At 34.8% G+C, this 26,580-nt stretch overlaps 2 long non-coding RNA genes across 4 annotated transcripts in view; one reads left to right on the forward strand and one right to left on the reverse strand.

The window, feature by feature from the left end:
- The window catches only part of LOC108291440, a 278,005-nt gene extending 264,028 nt beyond the window's left edge, over nucleotides 1-13,977 (forward strand). The window contains exons 4-5 of one of the 3 annotated variants that reach the window (XR_005197298.1): nucleotides 10,704-10,850; nucleotides 13,504-13,977. This is a non-coding gene — a long non-coding RNA (uncharacterized LOC108291440). Of the gene's footprint in view, nucleotides 1-8,457; nucleotides 8,901-10,703; nucleotides 10,851-13,503 lie in introns of those variants that run through there. The other 2 variants (XR_005197300.1, XR_005197301.1) reach the window with 2 other exon arrangements.
- Nucleotides 1-26,580, reverse strand: part of LOC119468598 — a 154,193-nt gene that overhangs the window by 78,116 nt on the left and 49,497 nt on the right. The gene's annotated exons all lie outside the window — the stretch shown is intronic.

Consider the following 26,580-nt stretch of genomic DNA (forward strand, 5'->3'; position numbering starts at 1 on the left):
AATCTGTGGAAAAATCTTCAATGCTTTGCAGACACAATTCTAAGATAGATAACACTCTCGGGCTGCTATTCACATCCACTATTTATGGTTCTTCAAGTCTACTTAATTGTAGCTTCCAGTGCCCTTGTTACTTGACTGTTGTACTCAAAATTTCTCAAGGACCCTTGACTTTGTGCCTTTTAAACTCTGCTCTTTACATAGATCTTTTTGAAAATCAGCCCAGTGTTTAAGATGAAATATTCATGGTGAAGCAGACAAAAGTCAGTAAATGAGCTGACCCCACAATAAAGCAAACTCAAGAAAAGCAAAATGTGTAGTTGAAAAAGGCTTATACTCTTAAGAAATAAAAAAAGGTAAAGTTTTATTTCGCATGTGTATTTTAGGTCCATTGAGGTTTGCAAACCTTTTCTCTAACTATTGCTCTATCTGTTGCCCTGCTGTTATTTCAAATCTAGCACTCCAGCTTGGATAGAACAAGGTAAGAAAGAGCAAGTCACATCTTACATGAATGGCAGCAGGCAGAGAAAGAGCTTGTGCAGGAGAACTCCCATGTTTAAAACCATCAGTTCTCGTGAGACTTATTCACTATCACAAGTACAGTGCAGAAAAGACCTGCCCCTATAATTCAATCACCTCCCACTTCGTTCCTCCCATGGCATGTGGGAATTGTGGGGGTTACAATTCAAGATGAGATGTGGGTGGGAATACAGCAAAACCATATCTAGGGGTTGGCAGGAAGTTTAAAATGATAAATCATGTAACAACACTTTGAAAGTATAAAATGCTCCAATGATTTTCAGTTGTATTAGTCATTAGGAGAAATTGGCTCCACATTCTGATAGTATATAACTATGACCTTGTGTAGAAATTAGTAGGTAATGTTTATTGAGTCCTTACTTTGGATCATGAGCATGAATCATCCCTTTTAATCCTCAGCATAATTTCATGGGTAGGTACTATTATTGTCCACATTTGACAGAACAAAATCAACCATGGCTTGGAACAGTTAAGGAACTTAATCAAGTTCACCTAACTAGTTAATTGCTGAGCTAGCATTCGGTTTTAGTTGTATGAAATTTCAAAGCAAAAATTTTTAACTCTGCATGCTATTTCTAATTATAGCTCCAACTATACTATGAAGGAACCCTAGAAATACAAAACTACGAAGTCCTTCCAACAGTTTTAAACTGTGATAACTCAAGTAAAACATGGCTTTTCATGCACATGAGATAGATTATAATGCCAACACTGCACTTTGCTGAAAAATGTAATCAATATGGCAACTTCCTCCATAGAAATCGTGTGTCTTTACACAACTATTGAGTGTATATATCAGCTTATCACTGAGTTGCCAGTTCCTAATTTGAAACAGAATTAGCGATGTTTGTGAAAAACACCATCATTCCAACTTCATTCAGAACAGGATTTTAAGTTGACCTGAAGTATGCAATGCTTTAGTCTTAATTACTTTGCTGTTCCTATTTGTTAGTATAGCTGGAAATATGGTATTTTCTAATTAAATCAGAATGCCATAATTTTCTACAGAGTTCAGCTGTCTTCAAAGAGTAGACAGGGAATGTTTCCTTGGTGCTGAGCAACTAAATGACATTTAAGAGGTAAATGAATGTTCTTCCTTCCCATCTTTAAGATAAAGTCCCTTTCAAATCATTTTTCATGTCTGAAATTGACAAAATACCTTGGTGATAATTGGAATATACAGCAGACTTCACCGATATTTGTTCAGATGGAAGGAAATAGCATAGCACAGATATACACAGTCTAATTTTCCAAAGTTTCTGTTTCCTCATTCTCAGGAGCAAAAGCTCCAATTCTATTTTTTTTTATGTGGGATGGTTTCAGTTGGCTTTAGCTCTGTTTAGAATGGCCAGTGCATACAGGTTTGCATCTCCTCTCAAGGCCCAACTAAGCTCCAGGGCAAGTCAGCACTCTTTCAAGGGTCTCTGACCATAAGGAATTTCTTTCCACCAGCTAAATACACCTGTAGCACATACATCAGTGTATGGTCCATTATGCCCCCTAAAAGATTACTAATTATAGAATGCCATGACATAGAATTTTTACTGTTTAGAATATCCTACTAAATTGTATTTGGTTGTGCTGCTATAATTGTAATATCCCTCACCCCAATAACAAAAATTCTTCCTGTATAAATTTAGAGTATCTGGAATAATTAGTAAAAAAATAAATGGAGGCATAATTTATTCAGCCTAGTTCAGTTTTCCAGATATACTAAGAAGGGCACTAGTAAAAGGTTTGCAGCTTTCTTCACCAGATGTTTTATATCCTTTACAAAAATTATGTATGGCAGATAATTTCAATACAGTAAAAAATTACAGAGGATAAACATTTTTTCTTTATAAAATTTATTAAAAATTGTTGGGGGCAGAGGATGGAAGGGCTATAAATGCAGATAGCATGTATAGCTGTTAATAAACATCTTTTATTGAGAACCTACTCTAAACAACATTTTAAATGTACTGTCTAATCTTCCCAAATCAACTAAATGGCAGTGTATTAGTTACTGATTGCAGAACAAATCACAAATTTCTTTTAAAACAACAATTTTAGTGTTTTTAAAATGATGATGATTTATTATCCCTTATGGTCTTGGTGCATTGGAAATTCAAAACACCTTGGCTGAGTGGTTCTGGCCTACAGTCTTGTCAGGCAATTGCAATAAGATGGTAGTCTGTTTGTAAGTCATTAAGAACTTGACTTAGACTCCCACACAATAATAGTGGGAGACTTTAACACCCCACTGTCAATATTAGACAGATTAACGAGACAGAAAATTAACAAGGATATCTAGGACTTGAACTCAGACCTGGACCAAGCAAACCTAATAGACATTTACAGAACTCTCCACCCCAAATCCACAGAATATACATTCTTCATAGCATCACATCGCACCTACTCTAAAATTGACAACATAATTCCTCAGCAAATGCAGAAGAACAGAAATCATAACAAACAGTCTCTCAGACCACAATTAAGTTAGAACTCAGAATTCAGAAACTAACTCAGAACCGCACATCTTCATGGAAACTGAACAACTGGCTCTTGAATGTTGACTGGATAAACAATGAAATGAAGGCAGAAATAAAGATGTTCTTCAAAACCAACGAGAACGTAGAGACAACGTACCAGAATCTCTGGGACACATTTAAAGCAGTGTCTAGAGGAAAATATATATAGCAATAAATGCCCACATGAGAAGCAAGGAGAGATCTAAAATTGACACCCTATCATCAAAATTGAAAGAGCTAGAGGAGCAAGATCAAAAAAACTCAAAACGTAGCAGAAGACAAGAAGTAACTAAGATCAAAGCAGAACTGAAGGAGATAGACACACAAAAAACCCTTCAAAAAATCAATAAATCCAGGAACTGGCTTTTGAAAAGATCAAAATAGACCACTAGCCAGATTAATAAAAAAGAAAAGAGAGAATAGTCAAATAGATGCAATAAAAAATGATAAAGGGGATATCACCACAGAATCTACAGAAATTCAAACCATCATCAGAGATTATTACAAACAACTCTATGCACATAAACTAGTAAACGTGGAAGAAGTGGATAAATTCCTGGACACTTGCATCCTTCCAAGCCTAAACCAGGAAGAAGCCAAAACCCTGAGTAGACCAATAACAAGGTGTGAAGTCGACACAGCAATTAAGAGCCTGCCACCCAAAAAAGGGCCAGGTCCAGATGGGTTCACAGCCAAATTCTACCAGACATACAAAGAGGAGTTGGTACCATACCTTCTCAAACAATTTCAAACAATCCAAAACCAGGGAATCCTTCCCAAATCAGTTTATGAGACCAACATCATCCTGATACCAAAACCTGACAGAGACTCAGCAAAAAAAGAAAACTTCAGGCCAATATCCATGATGAACACAGAGGCAAAAATCTTCAATAAAATAATGCCAAACCAATTGCAAAAGCACATCAAAAAGTTTATCCACCATGATCAAGTAGGATTCATCCCAGGGATGCAGGGCTAGTTCAACATACACAAGTTTATAAACATAATTCACCACATAAACAGAACCAAAGACAAAAACCACATGATTATCTCAATTGATGCAGAGAAGGCCTTTGACAAAATTCATCAGCCCTTTATGCTAAAAACCCTCAATAAACTAGGTATTGATGGAACATATCTCAAAATAATAAAAGCTATTTACAACAAACCAACAGCCAATATCACACTGAATGGGCAAAAACTGGAAGCATTCTCTTTGAAATTTGGCACTAGACAAGGATGCCCTCTCTCACCACTCCTATTCAATATAGTACTGGAAGGTCTAGCCAGAGCAATCAGGCAAGAAAAAGAAATAAAGGGTATTCAAATAGGAAAGGAGAAAGTCAAATTGTCTCTATTTGCTGACGACATGATTGCATATCTAGAAGACCCCATTATCTCAGCCCAAAATCTCGTTAAACTGATAAGCAACCTCAGCAAAGTCTCAGCATACAAAATCAATGTGCAAAAATCACAAGCATTCCTATACATCAACAACAGACTTAAAGAGAGCCAAATTGAGAACGAACTGACATTCACAATTGCTACCAAGAGAATAAAATACCTAGGAACACAACTAACAAGGAATGTAAAGGACTCCTTCAAGGACAACTACAAACCACTGCTCAATGAAATAAGAGAGGACACAAACAGATGGAGAAATATTCCATGTTCATGGTTAGGAAGAATCAATATCGTGAAAATGGCCATACTGCCCAAAGTAATTTACATATTCAACACTATCTCCCTCAAGGTACCAATGACCTTCTTCACAGAACTGAAAAAAAAAAACACCTTAAACTTCATATGGAACCAAAAGAGAGCCTGCATAGCCAAGTCAATTCTAAGCAAAAACAACAAAGTGGGAGGCATCACACTACCAGACTTCAAACTATACTACAAGGCTACAGTAATCAAAACAGCATGGTACTGGTACCAAAACAGAGACAGAGACCAATGGAACAGAATAGAGGCCTCAGAGGCAATGCCACACATCTACAACCATCTGATCTTTGACAAATCTGACAAAAACAAGCAATGGGGAAAGGATTCCCTGTTTAATAAATGGTGTTGGGAAAGCTGGCTAGCCGTGTGCAGAAATCAGAAACTGGACCCCTTCCTGACACCTTACACTAAAATTAATTCCAGATGGATTAAAGACTTGAACATAAGACCTAACACCATAAAAACCCTAGAAGAAAATCTACACAAAACCATTCAGGACATAGGCATAGGCAAGGACTTTATGACTAAAACACCAAAAGCATTGGCAACAAAAGCCAAAATAGACAAATGGGACCTAATCAAACTCCACAGCTTCTGCATGGCAAAAGAAACAGTCATTAGTGTGAATTGGCAACCAACAGAATGGGAAAAAATTTTTGCAGTCTACCCGTCTGACAAAGGGCTGATATCCAGAATCTACAAAGAACAGATTTATAAGAAAAAAACAAGCCCTTTCAAAGGTAGACAAAGGGTATGAACAGACACTTTACAAAAGAAGACATACATGAGGCCAACAAACATAAAAAAAAATGCTCGTCATCACTGGTCATTAGAGAAATGCAAATCAAAACTACATTGAAATACCATCTCAAACGAGTTAGAATGGTGATCATTAAAAAATCTGGAGACTACAGATGCTGGAGAGGATGTGGAGAAACAGGAACACTTTTACACTGTTGGTAGGAATGTAAATTAGTTCAACCATTGTGGAAGACAGAGTGGCGATTCCTCAAGGGCCTAGAAACAGAAATTCCATTTGACCCCCCCAAAAAATATTTTTTTTGTATAAAAATGGCATATTCTTTATTTTGCATACTTTAATTTCAGAACAAAATGAACAAACAAAATAAAAAACCACAATACACAACATTCAATCCTGCTGTCAGAGTAGGGAAGGAATGGGGACTTGACATCCTTGTTTCCTGCCTTTAATCAAAGGAAAGGACAGAAAAACACCAGACATCAGCAGGGGAAGCCAGGTGGGACAGGCATTACTGGGTATATATCCATAGGATTACAAATCGTTCTACTATAAGAACACATGCACACAAATGTTCATTGCAGCACTGTTTATAATAGCAAAGACCTGGAACCAACCCAAATGCCCATCTATGATAGCCTGGACAGGGAAAATATGGTACATATCCACCGTGGAATATTATGCAGCTGTCAAAAACGATGAGTTTGTGTCCTTTGTAGGGACATGAATGAAACTGGAAACCATCATTCTCAGCAAACTGACACAAGAACAGAAAATCAAACACTGCTTGGTCTCACTCATAGGCAGGTGTTGAACAGTGAGAACACATGGACACAGGTAGGGGAGCATCACACGCTGGGGTCTGTTGGGGGGAAATAGGGGAGGGACAGTAGGGGGTAGGGAGTTGGGGGAGAGATAGCATGGGAGAAATGCCAGATATAGGTGATGGGGAGGAAGGCAGCAAATCACACTGCCATGTGTGTACCTATGCGACAATCTTGCATGTTCTTTGCATGTACCCCAAAACCTAAAAGGCAATTAAAAAAAAAAGATGGTATTCTGGAGATTTTTGCATTCTCACACCTGGTGCTTTGGGAAGATGCAAGCAGTTCCTGGTGGTCTCTCTACATCGTTTCTCTTTCATGCCAAACTCGAGGAACTAGACTTGTATGGTGCCTCAGGGAGTCAAACATTCACATCCCCAAGAGAGCCAGGTGAAAGCTGTATCACCTTTTATGACCTAACCTTAAAATCATGTAGTATTACCTAAAGTGTAAAGGCTGTCAGAAACTCTTGTCTAGATTCAAGAGGAGGGTAGATTAATGACCTCTTTATCAGAGGCACAATTTCAGAAGAGCGTGCGGGAGCCAGAAATATTGTTGTGGACCTTTTTGAAAAATACCATCTGTCACAGGTAGATAACACCAATGTAAAGATAAGCCAACCTAGGCTCAGTGAGCTTGAGACGTAAAATCATCTGGGCACGTTTGGTCTGAGGTCTCGGACCAGCAGTGCAATACTTCCTTAGCTGTCAGTAGTGCTTTCTCCTATGCTCCCTGAATCACCGAAATCCCTTTCTCATGGGAATCACAGCAACAGCATGCAAACTCTCCACTATCCTTAACCTCACAAAAAGACACGTTTGGAATATCCAGATGACTTTATTTCTACCCTCTCTGGCTTTTATCTGGGTCACATTCTTATCTCATCACCTTCCTGTTGGCTAGGCTGATGAGGAGCAGAGAGTCATGTTGCTTTCTGAAAATTTTAAACTTCTTTGTTTACACCCTCAAATTTACATTGACAGCATGCACCATGGGCTCTTGTAGAAAGATTATCTGATGTGTCATGACTTCATAAAGAATGCAAATGCCCCTCGATGAACTGAAGTAAAAAGAAGAAATAGAAGGGAAAATGAGTCTAATAAGAAACAGAACTTTTAAGAGATGACAAATTCTACCTGACACAATTGTTTTATTTTAATCTGATATTATAAAGCTGCTAGTTTCTGAAAATATATCTTTTTACAGTAAATATTCTTGTGAAATCTGCCAACCTACTTTTGTTTTATTTCAAAAGCTTTTGTACCTCTCCAGACTGAACAAAATACTTCAAAGATGATGTGGACATTTAAAGATAGAGAATAAAAATCAAGAATTCATTCAAATGAATAGTGAATTCAAGTAACTTTCAAATGTTATTCTAATTTATGAGTCAGTGCTACATAGATCTTCCCACTTTAAAAACAAGAATATTTGTTGCTGATGTCTACCAAAAAGTAAATTTAATGGTAAGGGTTTTTCCCCAAATTAAGCTGAATATTTCTTAATGAGTTAGAGAAGTATATTCTGTTCTTTTTTGGAAGCTCCATCAGAGTGGAAGATATGTATGAACTACAAAAATGTCTCATTAATTTTTAGTTATTGGTTTCTCATTCTATGACCTAGAGTCATGAAAATTTCAGAAAATCACAGGTTATTTGTTGAATGTTCCAAGTTCAGAATTAAATAACTCATTGTTGGGAAAGGAGAATAATATGGAAGACATAGCCCAAACTTGAGTTTACCACTGAACTGAGCCAACAGATAAAACTTCACCAATTTCCCATCACTAAACCTGAGGGTTACACACAGCTGCACACGTCCTCACACTCTAACTCTTGCTGCGTGAGAGGACTTGTCAGACTTCCTAAGGTCAATCCCTTTACCCCTCTTCTGAGAGCTGCAGTGGAGATCCAGAACACAGTGGAAGAATATATTAAAATATATGTATCAAAGGTGTTCTATAAATTCACAACATTTCAATGTGTTATCCCTTAGATAACCAACACTCATTCTATTTCTCAATGCATCTTGCTGTTTTGAATATTAAGTCTGACACAACGTACTAGCTTAAATGGAGACTATCTCTGCCTTTATTTACTAGATCTGGTTGATATTGTTCTCTGGAGTCTAAGAACTCTCTTCCCATATCAGGTGAGCTGCATAAATAAAACGGCATTTAGTCTGTATAGAGTGTATACTGTGTGTGCAATTCTGTCTAAATACTTTCCTATTATGCCACATAAACTTGTTGATAACCCTATAGATTAGGTCTTGTTATTTCTATTCTACCAATGTAAAAATTGAGGCACAGAAATGTTAATCTTCAGAGCATGAAACTTATGGCAGTGTTTGAAACCAGCTATTTCAAAGCTCATGTTAATTATTACTGCAAACTGCATGCTAATAAAGATGCAAAAAAAATCAAGATGGAAACCCAATAATTATTGATTATCAATATATCTAAGAGGTGAATGCACTAAAGAATTTGTGTTATAAGTTCCCTAAGACTTTTTTGTTATGTATGCTATTACACCCAATTCAAAGTTTGCCAGGTATTATGGATATTTCATATTTACTTTAAAAGTAAAATTTAAATAAACTGTTATGTGGTAATGTGTCACTGAATAATCTAATTGACTATCATTTTATGTATATTTTATCTCCTTGGTATGTGCTGACAGGTCAGGTATCCATTGAACCATCTTAGTTAAAAAAAAACAGTAATATTGCCCAACATCACTAGACATTCATCAAGTTCAGTTTTTAAATGAATCTATTACAAGTATAGTTGCTGCCTTTGTGTTTCAAGGTGAAAAAGAAAAGCATGATTATAATTCTTTAAGTATGTAAAAAAATTCAAAATTGCCCAATGGAGTATAATAGTTTTATTTTGTGAAAAAAATGTTCTCAAGGCCATAAGCCAACCTTATTAAGAGTAGCACAGATTTTTTTGCATGAAAATATGGTGGCACATTCAGAAAATTATAATAATATAATAGTTTAATCTCATTTGTAACAAAAAACTTCAAACTTCTTGTACACTACAGGCAAAAAAGAAAAAAAATCAGTATTCAAGGCTGCCCTTTGGAGAAGTTGGTTTATTATGAGTCCTATAAAGTATCTTATTCTAATATACCTGTGAATTAATGTTTGTACAAATATTCAACTCAGCTGTACTGGAAGAACTTTATCAGGAGGAAAAAACAATTCAGCCCCATTCAGACTTGTATTAAATTAGTCCATTTTCATACTGCTATGAAGAACTATTTGAAACTGGGTAATTTATAAAGAAAAGAAGTTTAATAAACTCACAATTCATCATGGCTGGGGAGGCCTCAGGAAACTTACTATCATGACAGAAGGCAAATGGGAAGCAAGGCATCTTCACAAGGCAACAGGAAGGAAAGTGTCAAGCAAAGGGGGAAGAGCTCCTTGTAAAACCATCAGATCTTGGGAGAACTCACTTGTATCATGAGAACAGCAAGGGGAAACCTCCCTGTGATTCAATTACCTTCACCTGGTCTCTCCATTGATATGTGGAGATTGGGGGATTACAATTCAAGATGAGATTTGGGTGGGGACACAAAGCCTAACCCTTATCAATTGGTTTTAGAGAAGATAATATCACAATTAACTTAATCTTTTATATTTGTCCTTATGAGGAAACATTACCTTATAAAATTGAGTATTAGAGTAATGAGAATGAACGTATCAAAGATTTGAGACTAAGGATGGACATCTGAGTTTGAATGGTGACCTGGTTAGCTCTATGCTTCAAGTTGGTCACTCTTGGCATACCGAGGAAACTGTACGTAAGAGAAAGCAAGACTGAAAAAGCAAGTCAAAAAAGAACAATTAAGCATCTTTCCCAATAACCCAAGAAAGAATAACAGTTTTAGGAGGAAATATAAATATGAAACAATAGAAAGCATGAATCAATATTTTATGGGAATTATATAAAGGGGAAATTTTTCTAGTACCACATTCATTTTTCTTCTGAAGGTAGCTCAAATTACTCATGAGAAGCCACTCCTTCCCCTATTGTAATGGACAAGGTTCAGTTTGGCTTTGAAGGTCATCAGCATGTAACTCATGCCTGAGATATCATGAATTAAACTGGAATGGACTAGTGCCAATACTCATTCCCCAAAATGTTATTTCTTATTCCTTGCCTGAAAGCTGAAAGCTGGTAGAGTAGAATGTGGAGCTGCTGGAGGCCAGAATATAGAAAATGTCTGCCAAATTATCATATAAATAGAGCTAAATTAATATTGTCTTATTAGCTCCTGGATCTAACCCTTTCTGAAGCCATTAAGCTAATTGAATTCCTTTATTTTCTTAAGATAGTTTGAATTGGGCTTTTGTTACTTGCAATAGGGAGAATCCTGAATATTCCCTGAGGCTTATAGAATTGCAGAATATGAGCTAAAAGTTGTTTATGTAGACCAGTATGAAAAAGATAATAAAATGCAGGACAAAGATCTATAGATTTTGGTAAGTCTTTGGGCTTTCACTTTTGAAATATTGCAGTCCATATTTTTTCTTTCAAATTTTGCTTAAAGTCTCAAAATCTTACTTGAAGTTTTTTAAAAATATTTTTTAATAAGAACTACCTGTATCCTTGATATTTGAGGTACTTCTTAGCATATGTTTCAATTACAAACTTTTTGGTTAAGGAACTTCGGAGTCTTCATAAAGTTATAAAGACTAATTTTTTTTTAAGTTTAACTTTAAATTTTAAATTATAAAGACATTTATGCAAAAAATAGGAAATTGATGACAACTGAAATTCTCACTCGAGTTTTTAAAGTTAATTAAATAAAATGCACAATAGAAAAATGAAATATTAATCACTAATGCCATTTAGTATTTGTAACAAGATACTCTAGCCATCCTAATTATTTGAAATGTGATACAACCACATGAAATATTCCTTTTGTGTGTCATTAGGAGACAGGAGACCACTTAAAAATGCTTCATGTAATCTTGGTGTTTTAATATAAAGAAAAATGAATAGGTGCTATGGTTACAATCTATGAAGGTGTTAACATGAAGGTGTTCCAACAATGAAGATTTTCCTTATAATTGTTTAGCTATATAATTCGTTTGTGGATATAAAAAATTTTCCTTAAAAATGCAATCATTGAAAAATAAAGCCATATTAGATATTTATTCTATGTTTAATTGGCACATTATTTTAACTGAATACCAAATCAAAAAATTATTTGATTTATTCAGAGTACAAAATCCTCAATGCTATTTAGTCAATATTTCCTATTAAGTCTTTTTATTAAAGAATAAAGGCAACATAAGATAATCAAAATCCAAATATAAAGAAATATTTTCAGTGATTTTTTATTGATCGTTTGTACTCCAACAATTCTGATAACTTTTCCCATGTATCAATAAACTACATAGAATCTGGTGCTTGTGCTATTTTTCTCTGAGTGGTTGATCTTATTCCTATTAAGTGAATTTTATGTATTAAGAAAACTAGACAATTGATTTACCTTTTCACAAGTTTTCCAATGCAAAGGTTTTTAAAAAGAATTTTATGTAAATAATCTTTAGCTTTATGAGTTCTACATACTATTTCATATGTACAGAAGACTTTCTTGTTCTAAAATCATTAAAAATTTTTTCCAGAATTTATTCTAGCCTGGTTCCATTTTATACGCTTACATCTTTGCTCCATCTGGATTCATACGTGTATATTTGCTTGATGTTTGTGTTTGTAAGATACAAGGTTTCAATTCAAATTTATTCTGTTCTAATTTGCTATGCAGTTTTTTTCTGGTGTCATTTGTTGAATAGTTTATCTTTTCTCAGTCATTTCAAATGCTATCTCTTGTATCTCATATGTATACACACACCCCCAAATACAGGCTCCAAGAGCAGAGAGATTTGTCTGTTTTGCTTATGCTCTACACACTAGCATCTAGAATAGAAATTGCCTGGCACATAAAAGGAACTTAATATTTGTTGAATGAACATATGCTACTTCATTAGGGCACAATATAACCTCGTATATTCAATTTCCTTAAACTTCCTCCTGTGCCCCCAAATATTACCAAATATAGATTCAGGTAAAAACCATAAAAAGGCAACTGAGTTAATTTACTTCTGGACCTCCAAATAATTGTTCTTAAGCCTACTGTTGAATTTTCTCCATTTCCTCTGCTGAAATATTCTCATTTTTCCATAATTAAAAACTCAGAAGTTTAAGAACAGTCTTTTGGATAATTTTTTGATCTTTTGAATCCAATACACAAAATGAGATATTTTTGTCTGTTGCGAGAGGCCTGCCCTTGGAGGAACAGGATTGTGTGCAGCTCCCAGTGCAGTAGCTGTAACTCAACCCCTTTCATTCATGAATTAGCATTTTGAAAGTGACTTTCATACATCTATACTTGAGCCTGCTCCAATTTATTAAAAATAAAATCACTTACAAGCTTTGATACATCATTAAAACCAAATTGCACAAAACATACCTGACAACACAGTAAGGTCTTTGTGAATCAGCCATACAATTGATTAGCCACTCTTTAATAGTGAGCCTCGCATCTCCACAGCTCCTAGGAGAGGAGCTGGAAGCTAAGGGGAGTAGCTGTGCATTCTGATTAAGTATTTATTGACATCTCATTTAATTCCCACAACAACCCCCACAGGCCAAGAAAGATTAAATTCCCAAAGGTCATTCATCTTGAAAGGAGTAGAGTCAAGAATTGTAGGTTTGTCTGATTGGAAAGACCAAGCTTTTACCTGCTGGGCTACCCTGATAAGAGTTTTCATGTATTAGTGATATTTCTGGAGGTTCCATCCCTTTTCAACTGGTAACATTGTTCTCTCATTGAGGTAATAAGCAAAGCTCTGATAAAGAGAGTGGCTGGAGCTGGGACATATTTCTGAAGTTGATAGAATACATTACTAAAGAGGTATATCAAATAATTATTTTGTGATGTAAACCTTGAATGTAGGAAATGTTCAGTCTTCTAGATACTGATTTTTTTTTTTTTTTTTTTTTTTTTTTTGAAGAGTACAAATTTTTTTTTTTTTTTTTTTTTGTATTTCTTTGAAGAGTACAAAGAGTTTGGGTGAATGCAGAAAACTCATTTTAATTCTTGAACATGTCTTGTCATTCTGTCAGAAAGGTTCCAAAATGCAGGACCCTTTTCTTGCACTGAGTGTGGCAGTGCTCTTTGGAGCCACAGCATATGAGAATTGTGAAATTACAGGTTCAACTGGCTGTGAGAAGAGAATGCACAAAGGATTAAGAAGCAATGGTAAAGCAAGGATGCAGGATCAAATATGGCCAAATAGCAATATTTTTAAAACTATCTATTAATTTTTGAGTGTAGGTGTTTTTAAAACATGTAATCAAATTAAGCATAACTGTAAAAAAGTGTTGAAAGAAATTCAGTGTTTAGTTTCATTAGATATAAGGTATTTATTAATGGTACTATACATTTCTAACTGCATGGATTTTAAAAAATCAGTCTTAAAATGAACAGAATGTATTTATTTGGCATCCATACTGCTGTGAATAGCTGTAACATGTGTTTAATGTTTGTTCTATGCAATTCCCTTACATGTCACAATAAAAAGACCTTTTTGAAAAATCCACTGTAAATGACCCTTTATGATTACATTACTGAAACACCCTTTTCAAACCTTTTGTAGTGTGCACATTATCTTTGGATATATCTATTCAAAGTTAAAAATGCCTTTTCCATTTATTTCATTCTGTTTCTATGAAAACATTTCATCACCAAGCAGCATATTCACATTCATCAGTAATTACTTGTACACTATCCAATTTGTATCTTGTGAAGGCTTATGGGAGAATAATTGCTGTACTATGTACAGAGAAGGGTTTAGCCAATGCTAGCTTATAAAATTCAAACATTCTCCCACTCACAAATGACCCTGAAATTCTTATTAGCTTTAAAATGTCTAATTATATCACTGCCTTTCTGTACAGATCATTTTGAGTGAAAATGATTCACTTCTTTAATCCAGCCTCTCATAGTGATTCCATTTTCATACCTGCCCTCACTTCATTCCTCACCTAACCTCTTTCTTGCTGTTGCTGTGATATCCCTGGTAACTTGAAGAAAGCAGTCAGGCCAACCATTCAGAGCTTCATGAACAAAATGAACTTCACTCTCTCTTCTATTTTAGTTTCACTAAATTATGTTTATTGTGTTGGAGGAATATTATTCAGGCTAAGGAATATAGTCACAATAAACCTTTCTTCTTTGGTGTGAAGTATCATTTAGATGTTTAATCACCTGAAAAGCCATTTACTGCTTTAGATATACCTTCCCAATGAGCATAATCTTTTAATTAGTTGATTTCATAATTTTGTACTTAAACATGACTTTGTATTTGACTGCACCAAATATTATGGAGTATCCATTTCTTAATCTCAAGTAATTATGCATAAATTTATGTTGTTTCTTTCAATAGTTATGGAAACATCATAGCTGGACTAGTGTTCTCGATGAATAATCAGTAATTTCTTACTATAGATTGGTAAATATCTTAGAATTTGCGGTCTAAAATTGCGTTTTCAAATTCATATAAAAATACATCTTGCTTTATACACTGTTCACCATCAGACTGTCTGCAGGATCAAATAAAGGATGTGTACTTTGCTGGCGAATTTGCAGAAAATTAGATAAATAAGGAAAACAAGTCAAAATGGATCACCCAAACTTCACATTAATTGCCAGTAAAAGGGAGGTTAAAACACATTAGGGTGAGAGCCACCATGAACATGTCCATATCCTCTTTCCTCCACTGTGCTAGTTGCCATAGACTTCCTAAAACTAAATTTGAGTTTATAGAACAGAAGCACCATTCCATGTTATTACATCTCCTTGGATGAAGTGGAGAGGAAGAGAACAAAAGGAAATCTCTATGCTCACGAATTTTGACAGGTTCTTTTCCCAGAAGAGAAACATGAACCAGTATCTATCATCTCCCACCAATTAACCCCTCACACAACCTCTAGGGAAGAACAAGAAGTTAGTTTGGAAGCTGGGATCGGTTAAGGAACATCATTTCAACGAAACAAAAAAAAAAAAAAAAAGATTTTAAGCAGAGTATTTCCCTTTAACAAAGACTTGTTTCAGAAAGACCTCAGTAAATTAATATAGGGCAATTGCATTACATAAGGAATGTAAAGTGTAAAATCTTTTGTATATATGGATGTTTACAATAGACTGTATTTTGGGAAATCTAATAAATTCTCTCAACATCTGGCCTTCTGTGACATGAAGTCGTTTTTACCCATAGTTGAGCCACTGCTTCTGGCTTTTTTTCAGACTGTTGTTCCTATGATGGCAGCGTAAAAAATGCTCAATGCTGTATATGCAAACATGGGCATTTGGGTTTTAATGATTTAAAACTTGAATACATATTTTTCATCAGTATATATAATATAGATTTTTCTTTATATTTTGAAGCACATGAATCAATTACTGATGAGTTTGAAAATGAAATCTTATACATTTCAAACATACTTATTAGGCTTATACAATTCAAGGGAAAAAAGCATGTAGACACTTTTTTTAAGAATTTCCCTTTAATTTCTATGAAGTAAACAATGCAAAAGAAATAAGTATGGCCAAGTTAAAAAAAACTTTCAGAAAACTTCCGAAGTGAATTTATCTGTATCGTTAGATTTCCTTCAATTAAGTATTTCATTCCTAAGATTAGAATTCATCAAGTCAGCTTCTTTCTTTGCTGCTTCTCCAAGTAACACATGGGTTCTTGCTTAATGAAATTCTTGTTTGTTATATGTATGTCTAAACATGCTGATGGCATGGAATAATTAGTACTAGCTAACAGGTCTTCCAAATTCATTCAGTCCCAAGTATAGTTTATCTTTTCGAATAAATTGAAACTGATAGAACTTTTTTGCTGGTATATCTTCCACATGGTTAACAACCATCATTGACTAAAAAGAGTTTAACAAGGAGTCAGTGGTCAAATGAATCTGTTTCTTATGGCAATGATTTGCCAGGAAGCATGCTAGTGTCTGTAGCATATGTGCAAATATAGAAGGTATAATTCCTTCTCTTAAAAAAAACCTCAAAACCAATGTGAACAGACATGAAAATCCAGATTGTAGGAATTTGTACACACACAGTGTGGTGTAGACTATGTGCGCGAAAAGCATTTAGAGAAGGATGTGCATGTGTTATAGATGTGGCATATTTGTGTCCAAAATAGATATTTTAAATGCTTATAAAAGGGTGCTATTATAAGGAAACATTTAATTCCAAAGCAGAGAATAAAGTACAGCAATGCTTCCGTAAGGCTAGTAGAAAGCTATATCTTCTCTGTCTCATGGAGTCCCATTATCTTCTAGGTCTCACAGAGTCATGTTATCTTGTCTGTCTCATGGAGTAACATGTCTAGGCTCTTTACTATTCTATTTTCTTTTTCCGTCTCCCACCTCTTTGCAGTTAGATTTTCACTAAAGATCCCCAGAACTGTAGCTTGTACATGGCATTGGATGACCATGGCTCTCGCTTTTGCTGTGTCAGCAAGACTATTTATAGTTGAGGGTACACTGTTACAGAAAGACTTGTTTGTTCGTTTTCTTTATTTTTGGTAACCTAATTCCACATTTTTAGAAGAGATTATCTCCTTGAGATCTTTTAAGTGTGATCACAGATCCACACCAAATAGCTTGTCAGGCTGGTTGAGGTCATTTGATACCTAGGCTGTTTGTTCAAGCAGATTTGGACAAATTTTCTTTGAGAACATGGTAGGTTAGAAGGTGAATCAATGTGTCTACTACAGAACTTGTCCTAGGTCTGGCAACTTTTTTCCACTCACTTAATCCTCTCAAACTGATTCAGCTGACTTGTCTGGCCAGGCAGTTTCCTTGTCTCCTCTGGACACCATCTCATACTGAGTACAGTGGAAATACTTATGAACAACATTTATATGGTACCCATATTTAAAATTATTCCCCATCCAACTTATTATGTGCTATTTGAGGCTTTCAAATTAATTCAAATGGATTACTACTTACAACCAAACCTGCCAATAATCAATGAGCAACACATTAAATTTAGGTGTAGAGAAAGACAAGAGTCACTTTTCTTAATCATCTAGAGGATTCCTTCATGCTTCTCCAAGAACATCATCTGTATTTGGCGCCTTTTTTTAATCCAGGGACCTCCAGAAATCCTCTTCATTTATTCTTTTCCTCTCCCTTTATCTGTCTTTTCATAAAACTCAAAATCAATGAATTTTCCTGGTACTTTTCACTACCATGAAATTAGAAAATTTTGCTCAGGAAATCTGAGCAAAGATCTATGACTCCTACATATCCATTTTCATATGCTAATCCCAAAGAGGTTTTCTTCCGTGATGTTCTGTTATACAGATAGATGTTAGCTACATGGTATGTATAGCAATGGCTTTCCCTCAGACGGCAGGTGCACAGGGCAATGGTGCCTACTCTCTTCTAAAGGCTTAGGGGCTAGAGGCATTAAAGTAGGATTCAGAGCAGTTAGTTATTAGCCAATACCTCAAATTTTTATCAGCTCCTGAAACCAAGATGCAGCTTTTCTCACCATTTTTAGACACTGAAAATCTTATTTTGAAAGGAAACAAATTAAAAATACATACTCAGCTATATTTGTTTTACTTTTTTTTGTTTAACTTCTGGCAGGCTGGCAAAAATGTGCCCTATATCTCCCATTTGGAAAAGGAATCCATCAAGTGATTTAAAGAAAAAGACATAAAACCAATCATCATAGCAGAGGGAAGACTGAAGATGTAGAAGCTAAACAAACAGCTAGATCTCACCCCCAGTGAAACAATAATAGCACAATAGTTAATTTAGTGCAAACATCCATAAAAATATGCTATTAGGGCTATTTTATTTCCCTATGCATGCATACATGGAAATGCATTCATAATCATGAGAAAATAAGTATTTTGAAACACACATTGAGTTCCCTTTTCCCAGAACCTATAAAAATTCCTGTACTCTAAAAATAATTTTAACTTCTTTAGTGCAATCTATAAATGTGGCTTTTGGGCCTAGTGTTTATGGCAGATGGAATGTCTATTTGGACTAGGTAAGAAGACATTGATGTTCTGTAGGTATTGACATAGCAGCCATAAGCTTCCATCTGCCCTTATGCCTGCCCAGCAAGGATTTAGCCTAAAATTTGAAAACGTATCTTAATGCGTAGTTGTACAGGGATTCCCCATTAACATAACAGTTAATTCATCATAAATTCTTGCTAAAATATAAGCTAGATTTATATACATATACATCCATATACACACACATTATACATATAATACTTCAGAGCTATTCTTAATTGCTATAAATCTTTCTCATATCTCCTGGAAGCTGTATCTATTAATTTCTTCTGGATGTCTCATATCTTAAGTAAATATTCGACGTTAAATAATCTTATGTAATTACAGAGGTTACTAAACTAATTGCCTTTGTTTCTCAGAATCACAGCATTTTCTTCCAAGTCATAACACATTGTTATACAAATTTATTTTCATTTTTGTATTTATTCTATTTATTGAACACCTTTCTGACTTGATTATAGCTAATTTCCTTCCCTGATGTTACCAAACCGGCCAAATCTAGCATCATTTATTTATCTAATAAATATAATTCTTCAAGAATGAGGTTGAATAAGACTACTTTCAATGTATCTCTAAAACTAGCTACCTTCGGAAAAAAACATTACTGTATAACTAAGCAACTTTGTTCATTTAGAGATACTAACTCATATTAGTTTCTTAGACTATACGTCATTGGACAGTTGAGAAATTTGAGGTAAAATGTAAACCCTCAGTTAATTGCCTTGATTTCATTACTTGTGAAAGCATATTTATCCACAGAGGCAATAAACATACATGAAAATGCAAGTTTAAATTGGGCTGGTGCTCACTGAAAGAAATAATTTACTTACTGATATTCCACTACCTTAAGAAAGAACATCATGGCATATACTAGATGTTTTTCCTATAAGCTAGATTTTGTTCAAACACTCCTCTCCCCATCAAACGTGAAATGCTTTGTAGCACACAATACAGTTCAACATCTTGAGTGGCTCCAGAGACACTGTACCTCCCCGTGAGTGGGGCTTGAGATGGACTCTGGAACAGGCATTCATATAGGCCCCAGCAGAAGTATGAATAGGACAGTGATTGCCTTCCCAGTTAATTTCATCCTTCTTTCAGGAGAGGGAGGGGAGTTAATTTTCCCTTTTCAGTTCTTAACATATGATAGTAACCAACTTAAAACAACGATTTTTGGGGGGTACTCTTTCCCTCCTGCAGTGTAAAAAGAGATTGTGCTTGTCAAAACAGCACAGGACTGTAAACATTCCCTCTACTCCAGACATTTTCTGAGACTGAAGTTCTGTAGTAAAGATCTGCTACAGTGATTTTGTGTGCTGAAAACCACCCCAGAAACTGTGTTTGGGAGACAATGTATTCCACGTAGGCCTCAAAATACAGTAAATATTCAAAAAATCTTATAGTATGTCTGTAATAAAAGTATACTTCCATGTGAATGGTCCTTTAGTTTTGCTTGTAAACTACTTCATTAAAATTGAATTTTAATTTCACCCTATAGACTATGTCCCATGGTTACCTATTGAATATGTGCACTTGTGTTGAGGATGAGGGTGTACAAAGACATTTTTATTATTTATACTTTTAATCAAAGCTATGATCACCTTACTCTCATTTAATTTCTCAAAATGAGAAAAAACTGGAATAAGAAAGTATAAGAAAATGGTATTTTAGAGTGAGAGGTGAGTAAAGAGAGGTTATCAATTTGATGACCAAATTTTCATTTCAGGTCACTTACTAGGCTACTGGGCTTTGTGGTAATTTGTTCATCCTTGTTTCATTAAATTGTAATTACTTCTGATATTTCTAGCTTTATTTCTTTGGCTGTCTCCTCTATTAATTAAGCCTCAGGATCCTTTAGGAGATGAATAATTCTCCACTGGACAGTGTTAAGTTGAAGTTAAGAGGTGATAAAAGAAAATTAAAAGTCAAGTCAGAAATTATTATTTAAAATAGTTTAAGATGTAAAAATGAGAAAGGACAATGCACTTTTTTTCCATTATTCATTTTCCCCATCATAGTTGATATTTCTATTCTCAATTGTCTATGAAAGTATCTATATAGTCAAGCTTCTAACAAGTGTGTTTTGCTTGTGTGTGTGTACATATACACATACACACAGGTGGTTGCAAGTGTTTTATGTAGATTTTTCCAGGAGCTGGATGAACTGTCTCGGTGCATTATCTTGGAACATATCTATGATCTAATTACTAGCACTTTTCTAGAGCTGAAATTTCAACAGTCAAATAAGTACCATGGTAGGTGGCCTATCTGGATCTGATGCCAAACATTATGGATTACATGCTGTTATTTTACATGAACAAATATTGACTCAGTTGGGAAAATGTAATGAGTTTTCATGATTATCCATTTTAAGATATTATAAAACTTAGAGGGCTGGAAGTAATCTTAAAGGGATCCTTCCATCCATTCTCATGCTTGTGGTTTATTTAGTTTTACAGAATTCCAGACCTTGAAATGCTCATGTGTATCTCCTTCAATTCTTATTTTAGAAGAAATAAATCAGAACAGTTTAGGTGACCCACCCTAGTTATTAGTGCTATGGTCATGATTAAAAAGATAATAACGTGGTATTTAAGACTTTTAGCTTTTATATAAATGAATTTTCCATCCCTCATTTTGGATGAAAGATTATGATGGGACAGCCATCATACAATAACTTCCAAGAGCTTTGATGCAAATTATAAATCCAAGGAGGTCCTTTACAAAGAGGAAGTCCTGCCCTTATAATGCAGTCTGAAAATTCTTGAATATACACATGTGTAGGGGGAACAAAGATGAGTTGTGTCTAGAGATTCAAGTGAGAGTAAACAAGCATGTTGTTCCTGCCTTTATTAGCCTGATCTTGTCATCTCACCTGGATGATATGCTCTCCTTTACAGATTAAGACTGAGAACTTTTCAGGCTTGAATACAGATAATGATATTGGGATCCATTCATTTATTGATTCCATCAACTTCAGTACTATATGTATTATGTCACAAGTTCACATTATGACTTCTAAAGCCCTTTGCAATCTTCTGGCTTCCTACTTCTCCAGCTTCAATTGAAAATATTTTAAGATAGCATGCTGTCTCTACTCCTTATGTCAGTTATACTTGTTGGGTTTTAATTTTTCAAATATAAAAGTTATTCTTTCCCCTAGGAAACTTCACCCAGTTTCTTTTGAGTCTAACACTTTCCCCACCATTTGCCCATGTACCCATTATTTATCCTTCAGGGCTCAGCTAACACATACTTTCCTCAGGAAGAACTTACGCCATTCCCCACTCTAGGTAAGCTCTTCCCGTAATCAGTTTCCATAACCCGTAGGATGAACTTTTTCATCATACTCACTATGCTAGTGATGGTGAGAATGCACAGGAGGGGGTGAATTAAATATTCATTAGATTATACAGCATTGTTATTAACTGACTATAACTAGATAGTAAAAATGAGTCAAGGATCATTATGTATTTTTTTGCTTTGATTGGAGGGTGGAGTGTCATTCAGCTTGAGAGAGAATATGGAGAGAGTAAATTTGATGTGAAGAAAATGAATTCACATTTTGTAATGTGGAGTTCAAGAAAGAGGCACCCTTTAAAGTAGTTGGATACATCAGACTCACCTAAGAAAAGACATTTATGATGGAATTAGAGATTAGAAAAGTCACCAGAATGTAAGTAATATAAGCCAAGATTGAAGATAAAAATGCCCCAAATCAAAAGGCTGTCTTAAGAGTGTGAAGGCAAGAGGAACCATGGAGAAAACCACCAGTTAGAAATAGAGGCTGGGCAGGACACTTTCAGGTCCCCTCATCTATTCTTCAGCACCATCCTCTGTGCCCAGGGAGTCTGATGTGTTTGGATCACATAAATGATTTACTTGCCCTCTAACTTTGGGTATTGTTAAACTGATTGAGGGGTGTACTTGTGAAAACAAGAAACAAAACAGTTACAGAAGGCAGCTTTTATTCCTTCCCATCCATTCTTATGAGTTTTCTAAGTATTGTCTGTGTACATGAGCAAAGGACACTTCCCGCAGAGCTCAACCAAATTATGGTAACCCCTACTTATTTGCTCCGGTTGCCCAGAATTGGCAATGCTCACAGACATTAAACCTAGGCAAATGCACTATCGTTCTCACCTTCTTTGCTCACTTTTGTAAAAAGTCACTGTGTTAAAATCTCCTCATATTATCCAACTTGAGTGCATGATCCATTTCCCGCCATGACCCTGCCTGACACACAAGCAGATATGCAAAAGCAAGTGGAGAAATGTGTCATAAAAAAGGTAAAAGTTTCCATAGGAATTCCACAGGAATGTCCAACAATGCCAAATGTTACAGAAACATTAATTTAGATCTGATAATTAGGAGGTTCTTGGTGACCTAGGAAAGTTTTCATTTGAGTGTTCGTTAAGTTATATTACTCTGAATTAAGAATAGGAAAGAATTGAAGGGCAGACAAAAGGTACAAAGTAGTGTTTGGGGAAGCCTGACTAGGAAGACAGAAAGCTGGATAGAGGGTCACAAATAATCTATTGGAAAGGACTTGGACATTCTCATATACTAAAGGGAAAGAGCCAATTAAGACAAAATATCGAATGCAGTAGGTGAACAGAAAGCTTAGTGAGAAACCAATGGCAGGGGACCAGGTGAAAAAGGATAGTTACTTAGACTAGGCTGGAGCCAAGAAAAATGAAGGGATGTGGACCATATCAGGTTGTTTTTGAAGTCAAATTATAAAGCAAAATAATAGTTACTTCATAATTTCTGCATATTGCTTTAAAATTACTATAGAATCAACCCTCTTAAATACTGTTGATTACCTGGACAGTAACTTAGTTTTAAACATTTTAAAAAGTCAATTGTATTTACTTATTTTTTACATGTTGGAATTATCTATAGGTAAGAGTTGTTAGAAGACTTATGTTTGTGTTTACACTTAAGTTTTTGGACATTTCTATAGTTATATTCTGATCTCTAAGTACTTATTAATATACCATATAATAAATCAAACTGTACTTATATACAATGTACTGTCTTGTCAATTAACCTATTATATAGCTACATTAAATATGTTCTTGTGGTTTTTAATTTTCATTTCTTTAGGCAACAACCCACTAAAATTCTCATTTTGCTAACATAAGAGAACAGTATTAGTAATAGATGCAAAGGTTTAACTGGAACTTAATAGCTTAGTGTTACGGGCAAAATCTGTAATTTGACTACCTAAATGACAAGTGCAGATTAATCTCCCCTCAGATTAACCCTTGGAAAGCTAGACAAAGAAATCAGGGATTCTAAGAACTAAAAACAAGCACAAAAATAATGAAATACTTTTAAAAACACTGGGAAGACTGAAAGCTGTCCTGAATGGCAACTGGCAATGATTCTTTAAAAAAAAGTCATGTTTGGGAATTTCACAGAATGTCAACTTTGCCTCTTCATAGTTTAATGAGTTGAAGAGGAAAAACATCAAAATTTTGTATAAAACTGTTGATATATATCTTGGGCCAATATCCAAAAAGATTTTAATGACTTTAAATCACAAAAAGCATTAAGAGATTCTCTCTCATTCCCATTTTGTAGTTGAAATAAATATCTGTTTTAGATCGAAAATGAATAAGACCTTAACTGCTGTAACAATTCAGCGCTTGACTGCTTAGAAATATTCCTAAAGTGTGTTTCAAACTTTTACAAATGGAAAAAATTTAAAAAATACAATTATAATAAATCATTTCCATGAATACTTTGCTGTGACAAAATTTTACTAATTATAGAATATTTGGAAATACACAGGTGTGTCACTTAGAGAAAAAACATCCTTCAGACTTTGGAATACATTTGTTTTTCCTCTGTGTGTATACTTGCTCACAGCTCTGATCATTTATCCTGAAAATGAATGTATTAAGTAAAAATTTTTGCAAGCCTGGTTATTTTAGTTAACTGGGGACAGACTGACTACCTCTGAAAAAATTGACAACTGGTACACCAATGTCAGCTTATGGACATCCAATTATTTGACATTTTAAAGTTTTATAAAGTTTCCAATATTGTCTGAATAACTGATGCCATCAGTGGTCTTTGGGAAGCCCCCATGAGCACGAGCTCCTTATTCCCACCTGGCCCACTTCTTCCAAAGCAAACCAGAAAGGTAGAATGCAGGCTTTTGCTTATTTAGATGGATGAGAATTCAGGAAATACATGCTTGGAGAAGAGTCAAATGTTCCACGATAAGAACTATGTAGTATGAATAAAGCACCAGAGGTTATATGCTCAATAGCAATCCAGCGAATTACCATATACAGCTTGTCATACAATACAAATTGATAATTATTAAACAGATAAAACAATCTAGTTACAACATTCTGTAGTATTAATGGCCTAACCCTTACCACTATGATATCTGCACCTTCTTAAACTCACAAAAGGTTTTAGGTACACTTTTAGCCTATCTGAATATATTTGTAAACTATGCTAGTTTAAAGGAAATTAAGCAGAGAGCATTATGATTACTAATCATAGTAACATTTAAAATTATTGAAATTGTTATTACCTAATAGGCTGAGTTAGTTCAAGCAATGAATTTCCTCATGATCTCAAATGCAAATTGTGATATTAAATTCAAATTGGCATTTTTTTCTGTTTGTGATATGAGTGGGGACTGCAAAGTTTATTTAAGTTGCTTCATTACCCAGAATATTTCACATAATTGCCATTAACTATAACAATCTCTATGATATGGCTGAAAAGAATTTTAATCCTTTTCTCAATTATTAATCAGTTTCAGTATCCATTTCCTAATAGTGGATGCTTAATAAAGCCCTGTTCCATTTTCCATGACATCTTCCCCCTCTTAGGGCACTGATGAATCGGAATCAAACTACAGGCCACTTACTGATTAGCTGAAAATTTCTAATCATGTCAATTTAGAGTGAGGGTAATTTGCACAATAGGATAGTCATTTCTTCATAGCAGAATGAATATTGAACAATGATTGGTCGAGATTTTAAAAAACAGACTTAAAAGAAAAACAAGGGGGCAGATGAGGTTTTGTTTCATCTTACCGACTGCCTGGAAACTTTGCATTGCATCTGTGATCTTTTTGGGGGGAACAATATTCAGCAGAAAACCCCAGAAGCATATATGAAGAATACAAATTTCTTCAAGTTTTAAAGACTTACATTTATGATGGAAGAGCAAAGGTGCTGTGGGGGGTGGAACAAAGGAATTACAGCAATGTTGCCATTCCTTTGCCTGCATATTTAGCCTTACAAGAGAAATCTAATGACAAAGGGAGGATCCTCTCTTTTATTCCTATGCTCCCCAACGTGTTCCTAAATGTCTAGGAGGCCTTAAGCAATGAGCAATTATTTATCCATAAATGAATTTATTCCTACATTGGATTAAAATTTAGTGTATTTTTTCCTCCCAATTAAGGGACAATTAAGTTCCTTGTGTGTCCAATTATCAGATTAATAAGCATGTTAAAGAAAGTTACCAAATTTTAAAATATCTCAATTTTCCTGCTCCAGAGGAATGGAATATGGCTGTTAATAGATAGAATGAAGATATGGTAAATCTTTACTTTGCTAAGTTTTAAAGGGAAATTGTTTATAATGAATCCCTGGTACCAATTTTCTGAAGTTTTATAAAATGTGTTTTCTTTACTGAAGTTAGTAGAAATGCTTATGAAAGTGAGTCAAATATATTTCTGGTTTATGTAAAGAGGCTGAAAAGAAAGAATATTGCCCTTAAAAAAAAAAAAAAACCCAAGAGCTTTTGTTAGAACTCTGCAAACAGTTTTATATGGGCAAAAAACAATTGAAATAAACCTGCGTTAGCCTTCATTGAATGGTCAACTTTTCTACAATTGCACTTATGTTACATACCAATACAATCACAGCCTTTGCCATAGTTTTTACTTAATGAAAACCATCACCACCACCACAAAACATGTGACAGTGTCAAACTGATGCGAGATCAAGTTATGAATATGAGTACCAAGATATTTCTTGGTATTAGTGATAATTCCTTTCTAATATTTACTTAACTAACTTTATTCAAGGATAATCTGATCACCAGG

The sequence above is a fragment of the Cebus imitator genome, unplaced genomic scaffold (genome assembly GCF_001604975.1).
Source record: "Cebus imitator isolate Cc_AM_T3 unplaced genomic scaffold, Cebus_imitator-1.0 Scaffold453, whole genome shotgun sequence".
NCBI classification, from domain to species: domain Eukaryota; kingdom Metazoa; phylum Chordata; class Mammalia; order Primates; family Cebidae; genus Cebus; species Cebus imitator.